Source organism: Hipposideros armiger, unplaced genomic scaffold (assembly GCF_001890085.2).
Source record: "Hipposideros armiger isolate ML-2016 unplaced genomic scaffold, ASM189008v1 scaffold_724, whole genome shotgun sequence".
Lineage (NCBI taxonomy): Eukaryota > Metazoa > Chordata > Mammalia > Chiroptera > Hipposideridae > Hipposideros > Hipposideros armiger.
Genome location: NW_017732074.1, coordinates 693941 through 708054, shown reverse-complemented (window position 1 = coordinate 708054; position 14114 = coordinate 693941). Strand labels below are relative to the sequence as shown.

At 38.1% G+C, this 14114-nt stretch overlaps 1 protein-coding gene across 1 annotated transcript in view; it reads left to right on the top strand.

The window, feature by feature from the left end:
* KATNBL1 (katanin regulatory subunit B1 like 1) overlaps window positions 1–14114 on the top strand; it is a 45451-nt gene continuing 31337 nt past the window's right edge. The window contains exon 1 of the mRNA XM_019627221.1: window positions 1–146. The gene's annotated coding sequence lies outside the window, so the exon portion shown is untranslated. The remainder of the gene's footprint in view (window positions 147–14114) is intronic.

Genomic DNA, 14114 nt, shown 5'->3' with positions numbered 1-14114 from the left:
AGCAATCCCGGCGGGCCGCGCGCGCGGCCGCGTTTGAATGGCCCTGAGTGGGGCTCGGCCCGGGAGCCGAGGGACTCTCTAGGCTTCCGGGCGCAGTTCGTCAGCGCTAGGACTGAGCTGAGGCGCCGCGGTACCATGAGGCGCCGGTAAGTGACGGCCGGGCCTGTGCGAGCCCCGCGCCCGCAGCTGCCCTGTCGGGGGGCAGGACGCTTCCTCGGGCCTGGCCGTGTCCGGGGCCCACCCTCAGGCCCCGCGGCCGCCTCGGCTCGGCCCGGCCCTCCGCTGGGCTGCCGGGGTGGGTCGTGGGGCGGAGCGGCGAGGTCGCCGTCGCCGGGGTGAAACCCTCTGCCCGGCCGCGGCTAGGACGGTGGGGGCTGCGGGCGCTGGCAGGCGTGAGAGGGCGCGAGGGGTCCGGGCCGGGAGAGGCGTGGACCGAACGTGCTGTCATTTATTTATCTTCGGGTGGAGCCGACATCTGCACCCCGGGGAGGGGGAAGGACGGGGCGCGTGAGGCGATCTGTTTGAGGACAGGTTTTCCCGAGAGCCGCCTGGGCCTGGCCGTGGTATTTCCTTATTTTCTGACGGGTCCTTGGTTCCCTGACAGATAAGCTTTTGTTGAGCGGGACAAAAAATACTTGAGAACTGCATAAGAATTGCTGATTACAACTTTAAAAACCTCACTGTAGTTTCTGAAAAGCTGTTCAGTAACAGTACTGCGCTCTTAAATAGGCTTAAATATGGAGAGAAAGAGTTGATTTGTTCTCTTGGGGCTTGTAAAGCTCCTTGAAAACGGAGATGTCTATGTCAGTTTCTTTGCAGATTAAAAACAAAACAAAACACAAACTGTAACAAATTCTGTAATAATCACCAGTTTAGGACTAACAAAAATTCTGAGAAACTGTTCCACACAGTCGCTTAAACTTGTATAAAATCGTTTATCTTGCTTTTTGTAAAACCAGCTTCACAGTTGAATTAGAACTTGATTCATTGAGGCTTTTACTTGGCTAATAACTAGCATTGTAATAATAACAATGGTTAATAATCATTTTGTCCTTTTTATATGCTAAGCGCTGTTTTGAGAGCTTTGCTTTGGAACAGATACTATTATCCCCATTTGACAAGGAGGAAACTGAGGCACAGAGAAGTAGCATACAAGGTTACACAGCTAGTATAATTGGGACCCAAGCAGGCTGGCTCCAGGCTTTTAACTATGCTACTCTGTTGCCTTTTTTGTATGTGGCTCTTTTTAGTTCACAAAGTGCTTTCATTTATTTTACTTGTCTCAACTGGGGACGTAATACATGTGTAAGGTGTTTTTGTGTACACATAATACTCACACATTATAAAATCAAGTTGTCTGCTCTTGTTGACCATACTTTAAGTTTTGTGCGCTGAGCAAAAAAATCCGTTGGGTATTTTAAGATTAATGGACTTCTTAAAGTTTGTGTTGTAGTTTAAAGTTTTAATTCCTTTGTATCAGCTCCTGGAAATGTAGAGAACAGTTCAAAACCTTTGTATCCCTTAAAATATACCATTATATGTTAATGTTTTCATTCTGAAAACTTACTGAGTGGTTACAATGTACCTGGAATGATTATACTTAAGTAATAGCTCCATGACAAGAAATAAGGTTCAAAAGCAAAATCATTTAATAAGAAAACGTCAGTTTACACTGTTTACAGCGGAACGCTTAAATTCATTCATCAGTTATCAAGCTTTTGACTGCCTCTATGCCCAATGGCTATGCAACAGAAATGTGCCTGAGCAACAGACTTGAGGGGAGGTTAGTCTAGTTTGGGATGTGAGATTAACAAATGAACAAACAAATATATACATGTGATGCTCTTCATTAGTTCAGTGGGTGTATGTTGAGCCGAACTGAGCAAATCAGTAAAGCTTCTGCAAAGAACAGACAACTGAAGGATGGATATAGACCATTGAATAGAAGTATGAATGGGGAATTTCAGTGAGGCAGCTATTCAAAGATTTGGGATTGAGAATGAAAATGATTTTTCTAGAGAACACTAAGTCTGGTCTATTTGGAAAGTTCCTATTGAGAAAAATAAGATGTGGGCAAGACTATGAGGAGGGTTGTATAAGATAGATATCAAAGAAGTTTAGGTTTGATATATATATGTATAGGAGCAGACAGAGATATGATTTTGGAAGTTTTAAAACTTTTAAATGGATGGTTCTCAACTGGGGGCAAAAGATATTTGGCAATGGCGCAGCTGGGGGTGGGAGGTGCTACTAACATCTAATTGATAGAGGCCAGGAACGCTACGAAACATCTTCCAATAGGGCAGCCCTTTCATAAGAAATAATTGCCTCAAATGTCAGTGGTCCTGAGATTGAGAAACGGTTTTAAGTTGATTGTTTCTATGGCCAGCTCTGCTTCCATGTACTGTAGATAAGTATGAATGATGACTTTTAGGAGCATGAGTACAAGCAGTGTTAAACTTGGGGAGAAGCTGGCTCAGAAATCTCAAGAAAGAGGTTGTTGTTGAAGTCTTGAGCTAAGGGAGAGATGACTGTAAAGAGGTAGGATGAGAGCGATGAGAATGGAAAAGAAGTGGTAAAATGAGATAATTATTTAAATAAAATTTTTCTAAGTTTGAAAATAGTGCATGTTCATTATAGGAAATGTAGAGAAAGTGTGAAAACAAAACAAAACCCAGTTATCAAACCCACCACACAAAGAACAACTGTTAACATTTCATGTAGTGGCTCCTTTCAAATCTTTTTTTATGCTGATAATTATTTTCCTTTTTATAAAACTAGGTTTATGCATTTTTTTTCTCCCTGTGTTGGTTGGGTCTTTTTTTTTTTTCTGACTCAGCATATACTGAGTATTTCTCATTCTTTGAAAAACTTAACTTTTTAATGATCAGTGCTTGTTTTTTGTATGTATTCTTTTGACATTGGGAATTTTGCTTTGTATTCAAGAGACATTTTGAAGGAAGAAATAATGACTTATTAACTATAGAAAACAGCGGAGGTAAAAGTCTACTGAGGGGAACAGTGTTGGGAAATCCGGGAAGGGGAACAGACAAGTTGCTGTCCTTTTGTTCTTCAGTCTAGTTGTGGAGGACGTTGCTTCACTGGCCCATGTTGGTATTATCATTGCGCTCTTCCCGGGTGAGGCAGCTGGTCCCTGGCCATTGGACGGCCGCTCACGGTGGCTCACAAAAGCTGACACCCGCTCCTGGCCAGCTCCACTGCAGCCTACGCCATTGCTGGTGACTCATGGCAGCCCAGCTCCAGGTCGAGCTGTTGTTCACCATCTTAGCTGTAGAGGGCGCAGTATCACTGGCCAGCATGTGGGATCCAAACCGGGACCCTGCTGCTCAGAGCTGGTGTCCCAAGTCAACTCCTAACCAATGTGCCACTCAGCCGGCCCTCTCCAAGGTTTTAAGCCTGGGAAGCTAAAAGAATGGTGGAGCTACTGAAACACATTTGGATTCTCAGAACCCTTTTAATTTTAGGTATGTAAACTGCCATCCACAGAGACACATAATGAGCTTTTATTTATTTATTTATTTTAATGTTTATTAGGGTGACAATTGTTAGTAAAATTACATAGATTTCAAGTATACAATTCTGTAATACATCATCTATATATCACATTGTGTGTTCACCACCCAGAGTCAGTTCTCTTTCCATCACCATATATATTTGATCCCGTTTACCCTCATCTACCATCCCCCTCCTCCCTCCTCCTCTGGTAACCACTAAACTATTGTCTGGTAACCACTAAACTATTGTCTATGAGTTTTGTTTCTTCATTTGTTTGTCTTGTTCTTTTGTTGTTTTCAGTTTTATATCCCACATATCAGTAAAATCATATGGTTCTTGACTTTTTCTGTCTGACTGATTTCGCTTAACATAGTAATCTTAAGATCCATCCATGTTGTTGCAAAATGGTACAATTTTATCTTTTCTTAAGGCAGACCATAATGAGCTTTTTTTTAAATTAAATTATTTTTTATTATGAAATACACATTTTTTAGAATTAGTGTCAGCTGTACAACACAGTGCAATAGTTATACTTAGAACATAATGAGCTTTTAATGAGGATCTTTGATACCGATCAGCTCATATTCTTCTTAAAACTTATAATTAATCTTACTTGATTTTCCTTTCCTTTTTCTTTTTTTTTTTAACTTTTTGTTTTTTGTATTAAGCTTTTCTTTCAGCTCTTTCTTAGCAAAGTCTTCCCCATTCTTCTTGGAAAGCTTTTTAAAAATATATTTTCTACTAGAATACTAAATAAGGCTCAAGATTGTTGGTGATGGATCTTTACTTTGAAAGATTAAATGACTAGTTTGGAATTTTTAAATGTATTGATTGCTACAGTTTATAAGCAAGAGGTGAGTGGGGAGAAGGAGTTATCTTTAAAAAAGCTTGCCCAGTAATGGGATGCCTCATAACATCACAGTGGTCAATATTACATTGCTGTTTTATCAACCATTATGCTTGTTGATCTATACCAGTAAAGTTGATACTTCTGGAAAATGTATTTAGGAAAGTAAATTTAAAAAACAAACAAACCCTTAAACCTAATACAAATGGTACTTTTACTGGGAACATACACTTTTCAAATTGGATAGGATATTATTTGACATTGTTGGATTCAAATGCTGTGCTTACTAAATACTTTGTGCTCATCTCCAAATATCTTCTCTCCAATAGCTAGTATCTGTTAACTTTGGAGAAGTTTTATATTTCCTTTGTTCTTGGGACACAGTGAAGGTAGAGAGAGCGGAGAAAGGGTCTTCTGAAATTCATCCGTCTGTCCGTGCCCCCCACCCCCGTTTGCCTCTTCTATAACCAACCACCTTTCTCTCCTTCAGTTTTACACACTGCCTGAATTTCTTTTTGCCTTGAACAAGTCATACAGGAACTTACCACCTGTGTATGAATCATGAATGCCTATTCTAGCATTTCTTCTTCTCACCAGTATAATCTTAAAACAGGTAGCAATATGTTATATGGGAAAGGCACTTACACTGGAGGAAGTCACAGTTCTAAGCCTGGCTCTCCTATTAGTGACTGAGTGTTCTTGGTCAAATCCCTTAATCTTATCTGTAAATTGAAATTATCTCCAAGGTCCTTTTCAACTCTAAGAGCCTATGAATCTGTGAAGTATTTACTTGTCAAGGGTAATTAGCTCTAGGGAGACTATCAGTCCTTCACATCTTAGTGTGAATTAATCATAGATTATTTCTTCCAAAGGCATTTCTAAAAGCTACTCCAGTATAATAGGATTCTAGAAGTTTTAGAATGAAATTTAAATGCCACTAGGACATACACTCCAGGAGGGCAGAGATCTTTGTTTTGTTCACTGATGTTTCCCCAGTGCCTAGAATGGTAATTAGCCTGTCACATGTACTTAATATTTGTTGGATGAATGAAGGAATGAAGGAATGGGTTGTTGTTGAGGGAAAAACAAACTCCTTAGAGTACTACATAGATGCTCAGAGCACCTTGAAAGAACTCAGAATAAAAACAAATCTGATTACAACCCAGTCATTCCTACAACATAAAAATACCTCCTAGTGGTAGTAAATTGTCCACTTTTCACTTGGTTGCCTTTCAGAACTATTAAGTAATTGGTACCCTGATCACCCCTCATACTCACAAAGTCTTACTTTGGTGCCAGCTTGACTATTCAGTGTGCCTTTTACTCTTATTTGCAAAAACCTATGCCCTCCCCATTCTCTATATCTCTTAATATCACCATTAGCAGTATGTTTAGTGTTGTAGCAAAAATAAATTTAAATTTTGGTCATTCATCTATGGAGGATTCATGTCACACCTATTGGAAACTAGTATTCTTGGCCTTCCTGTTCTAGTCATCCTGATTCTACAATTGCCATATAAAATGATTTTCAAGAATAGTTTTCAGTTGTATGAGTCCTATACAGAGCTTCTCAGTAAGTTTATTTTGTCTGCAAAATAAAGTCCAGATTTTTGACCCAGCATTCTCTGCATTTTAGCCAATCTACCTTTCTAGTCTATTTCTTCTACAGTGACCTGGACTCAGTAAGTATTTAATTATTGAATAGTTGGTATAGATAATAATAAAACAAAAAGCATAGCTATTCTCACCTAGAAAGTAGTTTCCAGATAAGGAAAGGCTGGCAGACTATTTCTCAAGGAGCCTGTATAGGGTGGCATTCATAATTTGGGTGAATTATTAATTTACTGAAAAATATCATCAGGGACAGTATACTTAAAACTCCATATGAACAATTTTTTCTCTCTTTGTTGGTAGACCTATTTGGAAATTAAGTAATAATCACAGGGAAATTAAGTATGTATATTTAGTGGCATCAGTTGACTACTTAGCGAGGCTGACTACATCATTCTATGCCCACAACATTGCTTGGATGGTTTATCGGTCTGGATGGGTTCGGTTATTTTTCAGTAACAAATAACCCCCAAAGTTCAGTGGCTTATAATAACAAAGGTTTATTTCTCTTCAATTCGTGGTACATGTGAGTTGTCTGGAGGCTCCGTTCTATGTTGTCCTTGCTCAGGAATGTGGACAGATGGAACCTTAACCTCTGGACTGTTGCTGGTTACTATGATCTTGGGAAGGTAATAGGAGTGAATCACACAAAGAGGATCTTAAAGATTTTTGCTTATATTTCACTGGCCAGAACAAGTCACATGACCATGCCTAACTTCAAGATGATGGGTAAGTGTAAACCTATCATGTATCTGAAAGGAGAGCTGGATATCATGGCAGAGTTTTAATGTTTACCAATGTTGGGCACTCGCCCATTAATATTTTTTAATATTTTGTTACTATTCTCCCCTGATTGACCATTATCTTTTACAGTTGACACAGCCCTTTTGATATGTTCCTTCATTCATCAGCTGTTTATTAAGCACACACTAACTATAAGTCAGGCACTATTCTAGATACAATGAACATGGTTCCTGCTTTTGTGGAGCTCATAGCCTAGTGGGAGGACACAGACAATAAGCAGATAAGCAAGCTAATTTCACATAATGATAAGTGCTATGGAGAGAAAAAAAAACCAAGGTACTGCTATAGAGAATGATTGGAGGTAAGGGTGGGGTTATTCTTGATTGGGTGGTCAGGAAAATCCTCTTGGGTGGGTGACATTTGAGCTGAGAAGCAGTAGCCCTGAGAGAATGTGGGAGGAATATTTTAAGCAGAAGGAATGGCGTGACCACACAATGGAAATGAGCTTGGCATATTTAAGGACAGAGGGCCAGAGTGGCTGGAGCATTTAGGAGGAAACTGATATTATAGTTCAAGGAAAAGATGATGGTAGTTTGGTCCAGGATGGTGGTAATGGAAATGGTGAGAATTGGACAATTTAGGAATATATTATAAAAGGAGCGTCAATGGATTGGATGTGAGGAATTTAGGAAAAGAGAAATCAAGAATGAATCCTTTGTTTTGGGCTTGAGCAACTGGGAGGATGATGGTTGTATTTACTGTTAGGAACAGTTGGGAGGAGCAGATTTGAGAGGGTGAATTAATTACAGATTCTATTTTCAATATGTTAAGTTCAAGAATAGATGACTGTTAGACATCCATGTGGAGCTAACTTGTAGGCATTTGGAGAAATGATTCCAGACTTTAGGGGAAACATTAAGATGAGCTATTTTTTTTAAAAAAATGTTAATATGTTAAATTTAGTTACAGTTAAGTCTTGGACCTGGGAATCAAACCCCCTAAGGTAGTGTATAACTTCTCTGCTGAAGAAGGGAGTATTCAAACTTCAATATATATTCTGATTTCAGCCCAGGAGATAGAGTGATAACAAACCAGTGTAACTGATAGGGATGTGCAGTAATCCTCAATTTAAGCATTGGAGTAAAAGAAAGATTAAGACCTATTGTTATAAAAGAACTCTACCATAATCTTTTGTTGATTTATTTGTTTAATTCTCAAAGGGCAATTTACCCTTAGTTCAGGGTCTTCAGGTATACCTCACCTTGTTGACTTCAGATACTGCAAAATTAGGCACCAGTGTTATAGATTGATAACCTTAGTCCAAATCATGAAGATAGAGTGTTAAAACTAGTTTATATTAACTTGTCTTTTTGAGAGTCGTATATCTTATTAATATATCCTTTCAGAGATAGAGTATCTATCTTGAAACCATCAGAAATACCGTTAGGGGCCAGCCAAGTGGCTCAGTTGGTTAAGAGCATGAACTCTGAGCAACAGGGTCGCAGGTTCGATTCCCACATGGGCCAGTGAGCTGTGCCTGAGCTGAGCTGCCACTCAGCTGCCAACAGGCGGCAGGATGGCTCAGCTGGTGAGAGCACATGCTCCTAACAACAAGGTTGCCAGTTTGATTCCTGCGTGGGATGGTGGGCTATGCCCACCCGCAACTAAGATTGAACACAGCACCTTGAGCTGAGCTGCCGTAGGGCAGACAGATGGTTCAGTGGTTAGAGCATGCGCTCTTAGCAACAAGGTTTCCAGTTTTACTCCTGCATGGGATGGTGGGCTACGCCCATCTGCAACTAAGATTGAATCAGGGCATCCTGAGCTGAGCAGCTGCAAAGCTGCCAACAGGTGGCCGGATGGTGACTGGACTTGGAGCTCTGCTAGCTGTGCTCTCCACAACTAAGATTGAAGGACAACAACTTGGCTGTTCCCCTTCCCCAATTCCCCAATAATAATTTTAAAAAATCTTAAAAAAAAAGAAACACTTGTTATCTACTTGTTTAGTAGATAAACAAGGGGTCAAAATAGATCCTTAAGGTGAGATTGTTTTGAATATGTATGTATGTATATTTTCCATTTCTGAGTTTAAGAAGACAATTAGAAAGGGTTGGAATATTTTTCCATTTGAATATTCCCAGAAAAAATACCGAATATTCTAACAGAGAGAGAGTAAGGGATATTTACCAGAACATGCTAAGATAATCATCTAGTTGGCTTAAGAAACTCTTTAAGTTTTCCCAAAGATTAAAGTGTTTATGTAACCATTTAAGAAGAGTTGTATACGAATGGGACTATATCAAACTAAAAAGCTTCTGCAAGCAAAAGAAATCATCGACAAAATAAAGGGGCAACCAACCGAATGGGAGAATATTTTTGCAAACAACGCCTCCGATAAGGGGCTAATATCTAAACTATATAAGGAACTCATACAACTCAACAACAACAACAAAAACCCCAAACAATTCAACTAAAAAATGGGCAGAGGACCTGAATAGACATTTCTCCAAAGAGGACATACAGATGGCCAACAGACATATGACAAGATGCTCAACATCACTAATATTAGAGAAATGCAAATAAAACCACAATGAGATATCACCTCACACCAGTTAGAAAGCTGTCATCAACAAGACAAATAATAGCAAGTGTTAGAGAGGTTGTGGAGAAAAAGGAACTCTCATACACTGTTGGTGGGAATGCAGATTGGTGCAGCCACTATGGAAGGCAATGCGGAGGTTCCTCAAAAAATGAAAAATAGAATTACCATATGACCCAGCAATCCCTCTCTTGGGTATCTACCCCAAAAATCTGAAAACATTTATCCTTAAAGATATATGTGCTCCGATGTTCATTGCAGCTTTATTTACAGTGGCCAAGACATGGAAACAACCAAAGTGTCCTTCAGTAGATGATTGGATAAAGAAGATGTGGTATATATATACAATGGAATACTATTCTGCCATTAGAGAAGATGAAATACTGCCATTTGCAACAACATGGATAGATCTTGAGATTATTATGCTAAGCAAAATAAGTCAGAACAAATTGAGAACCATATGATTTCACTGATATGTGGGATATAAAACTGAAAGCACCAAAGGAACAAGACAAAGAAACAAAAACTCATAAACACAGACAATAGTTTTTAGTGGTTACCAGAGGGAAAACATGGAGGGGGATGGGAGATGAGGATGAACTGGATCAAACATATGGTGATGGAAGGAGAACTGACTGGATGGTGAACACACAACATGATATATAGATGATGTATTACAGAATTGTACACTTGAAACATATGTAACTTTACTACCCATTGTCACCTGAATAAATTTTAATTAAAAGAGCTGTATAATATACTATTAATACATTTTAATTTAGTTGAAATGTAATACTTGCATTTAGATACAGAATTCAAAAAGTCCAAGAGGGAAACATCTTCCTCTCACCTCATCCCCCAGCCACATATATCCTCTCTCTAGAAGTAACATTTGTCCCCAGTTTCTTGTGTACCCTTCCAAAGACATTCAGTGAATATATAAGCAATCACCCACGTACACATTTTGTTTTTACCTCAGGGATAGCATGCTGTTCAGCACCTTGTCCCCCCTTTTCCAGGCATAAAGTCACTGCAAAAGTTAAGCCTTTTGGTTCAAAACTACTGATAAAGTTGATGATAAACACCCACCTAGCTCTCAGAATTTGGTTAACTTTGTTTTCCCAATTCCTTAATGTACAATAGTATACTCACTCAGTGGACTTAGTTATTAAAACTGAGGAAGTGATGGTGTAGTGTCAATTTTGTAAATTTTATTTCAGGGTGACTTAGTCATAAGAAAGTTGGAATTCAGTTTGGTCTAATTGATTGAAGTGTTGTATCATCATATTGTACTCGCTGAAATCTGTCTTTTCATGCTTGGCTTGTTTTGCTGAATTTGATATTATTTCTCAAACCAGCCTTCCATGGAAAACTGAATTAAGAGAGGGTGATATGATGAGTCATTCAGCCGATAAAAATAACCTCAGGGTTCATTCCAGGTACTAAGGGTTCTGAGTTGATCTGAACATGGAATCAAATTAAGGGGGTTTAGTTTTATGATTTAGATTTTTTTTTTAAAGCTGAGCCATCCTGCCACCTATTGGCAGCTCAGTGGCTGCTCAGCTCGGGCCAGGCATCGAACCGCTGTTGCTCAGAGCTCAAACTCTTGAGTGAGCTCTTAACCAGCTGAGCCACTTGGCCGGCCCTGTGATTTGGATATTTAATGATTATCAGGCTCTGTTAACTTGGTAAATTCATTTCCTCAATAGTAATAAACCTAGCAAGTGTACAAGAGAATCCAGGTAACTTGATGGGGCACCCTTTCCTTGGATAATGCACGAATAAGCACTGACTGTATTTGTTTCTGTGCTTCTCTTTTTATTCTTCATGTTGTTCACCTCCCCCGAGTTTATGCCCCATCTGACACATTCTTTCAAAATGTTAATTTTCAGTTAGATTAGAATCTAGAAGGGATTAAAAGGCTCCAACAAAACTAAACAAGTCAATAGAATGTATCATTACTGGTGTAATAGTGTCTCAAATAGTTTATAAAAAGCACAGTTAACATACCATTGACTTTGTGGTTTTTTGAGTACAAGTATTTGCCTTCCTAACTCCCCTCCCCACCCCTTGCCCAAATACACCTAAGAAAGAAATTCCTCACTTAGGCAATCATGTAATCTTTTTTTCAATCTGGCTTGACTTTAAAGTATGTTTTCTTTTTTCCAGTTCTAGTGATAAGTTGTACCTGCTCAATACTGGGTCACATGATTTTTCAGCCCAACATTTGTTTTGAACACTCTTGTAATAGTTATGAAAATAAATTTTACACATTGATTAAAATTTAGCAGAATAGAAACACTCATTGAGAATCACTGGGTGAGTCCCACTGTACTAAAAACTGTTACTCTCTGTAAAATAACTAAATATCTTTGCTTCATAGTTTTAACTCATAAAGCACTTTTTTTTCTAAGCTCTTTAGATAAATCAAAATCATCAGGGATATCACCATTCTTCATATATTGTATTTTAATTGCTTGTGTTTCTTCCACTGTAAACCATGCGATAGTGAGAATTTTACAACAGGAAAGGTTGGGAAGTTTAAGGGTATGAACAGAAATGAGGCAGGAAACTACTACTTGCTATGATGTAGCTGTATATAACCAAGAATTCTACCTTAAAGTGAATAAGGTCACAGAATTTTATAATTTTACAATTATTTTGTGTTCTTTTACATAACTTAAGAATTTGTGTGTTTCAAAGGCTTAAGAAACTTTATTTCCTATTGGTGTATTGTCCTCTTACATTAAAAAGAAACTTAATCCTTTTATTTGAAATGTAAATATTTTTACTGTAGAAAGTCATTACAGAAATATAAGCTAAAGAAATGATTCATCCTTAATGCTGTAGAAAAATAAACAGGAAAAAAAGATTCAACTGTAATACCATGGTAACTTTTTAGAAAGAACATTTGTCCCTCATGCTCCATGTGCACATACAAAGAAACATATAACAAATTTAGGAACTGGTACTAGAATTTGCTGACATCACAAATCATGTTTTTTACACTAAAGGCAACTTGCTTCATTAGTGATGTTTAGTTATGTATTATATATAACTTAATAATAGCTAGCATTTACAGAGTGATTAACCATGTATCAAACATCGTGGTAAGTAGATTATTTTATTTAATCTTCACAACACTACTCTGAAAATAGGAGGTTAAATAACTTGCTTAATATCACATAACTAGTAAATGCTTTTAAAGCAGGACTCAAACCTAGGAGGCCTGACTCCATGTCTTGTGTTTCCCATTACAACATGCTGCCTAGTCCTTACTATTTAATCATATGAGAACAGGCAACTTCATGTTAAATCTTTGAGCAGCAAACTAAAACATGTTATTGTTTATTCTCTATCATATTTTCAAAGGTAAAAAAATGATAATACAAAACCTGTTATCAAGCGTGCTGATAGTGGCCATTCTTACTGCTGTTGGCAGGAATCTGGATCTGGAGGACAGCTGTCCATCTCTGCCACATTTGCCAAGCTTACATTGTTACCTAGTTTAGTAAGTATAACAACTTAAGATGAAGGCAAGTGACTCAAAAACTTCCTATCAAATTCAGTGTAGGCTAGAAAGCTAAAGAGAAGTGAAGTAAAGCTATAACCATTTAGGATTTTGCATTGATAATGCTTTGTGAGTATCATTAAGTTATTGAGCCACTTTAAAGAAACCCAAAGTAGAAGTCATAGGTGATGCATATACATGAGTTTTAGATCTTGAATGAAAATATTTAAGGTACATGTACATCTGTTTTAAAAAAGGAATTCTCATTTTAAATGATTTTGTGACCAGTCACCACCCCCAGTCACATTATATGAAAGGGCTTTTACCATATATTTCAAGAGCTCTATATTTTTTGACCTTGTAATGTGCTTATCCAAAGGAAATAATTAGATATGTACAAGTATACGAATGTCTATCAAAGTATTTTCTGTAATATAAAAAATAAGCGGCATCCATGTGCTAAAATATATTTGTTTAAATCACTTTCAAAGAGACTTTTTAATATGTAGGAAATATAATGTTAATGACAGCATATAAAACTAAACTGCATGATAAAAAAAGTACCAAAATATTATTGGTGGTTGAATTACGGTGATTTTTAATTTTAATTTATTTTTAAGATAAGTAATACTTGTAGGAAACGCAAATTTGGTGTACAGACAGCATAAGGTAAAAGGTTTCTCTGTTGTTCCCCAGCTTTGCAGTTCACCTCTGTGGAATCCTTCAGTGTTTGTTAGGATATCCTAAAGTGAAAGAGAGCTTTTTTATCCATGTTTATTTCTGATTTTTTTCTTTTATACAGCACACTTCCTTCGGCCCCCAAATCAAGGGGTATGGAGTGAGAGACAGGGGGACAAGACATAGTCTTCCTGCACACAACCATTTTTGTTTCTGTCTCTTTCTCCCACCCCTGACGTTCACATTACTTTTGCCAAGACAATGTTGGCTGCACCTGCAGTCGTTAAATGGAACACTACCTGAGTCTAGCCCAAAAGCAAGGACATGCCACTTTAACTATATCATGGCAGATCATTGCTACGTATACAGTCATAAATAAGCTTTGCTCATTAAAGTAGTCTAGTATTTTTACTTATTTCTTTTAACTTATTTATTTATTTTTTAAAAGATTTTATTGGGGAATTGGGGGAGGGGAACAGCGCGGGGGAATTGGGGGAGGGGAACAGCGCGGGGGAATTGGGGGAACGGGAACAGACAAGTTGCTGTCCTTTTGTTCTTCAGTCTAGTTGTGGAGGATGTTGCTTCACTGGCCCAAGTTGCACCATCAT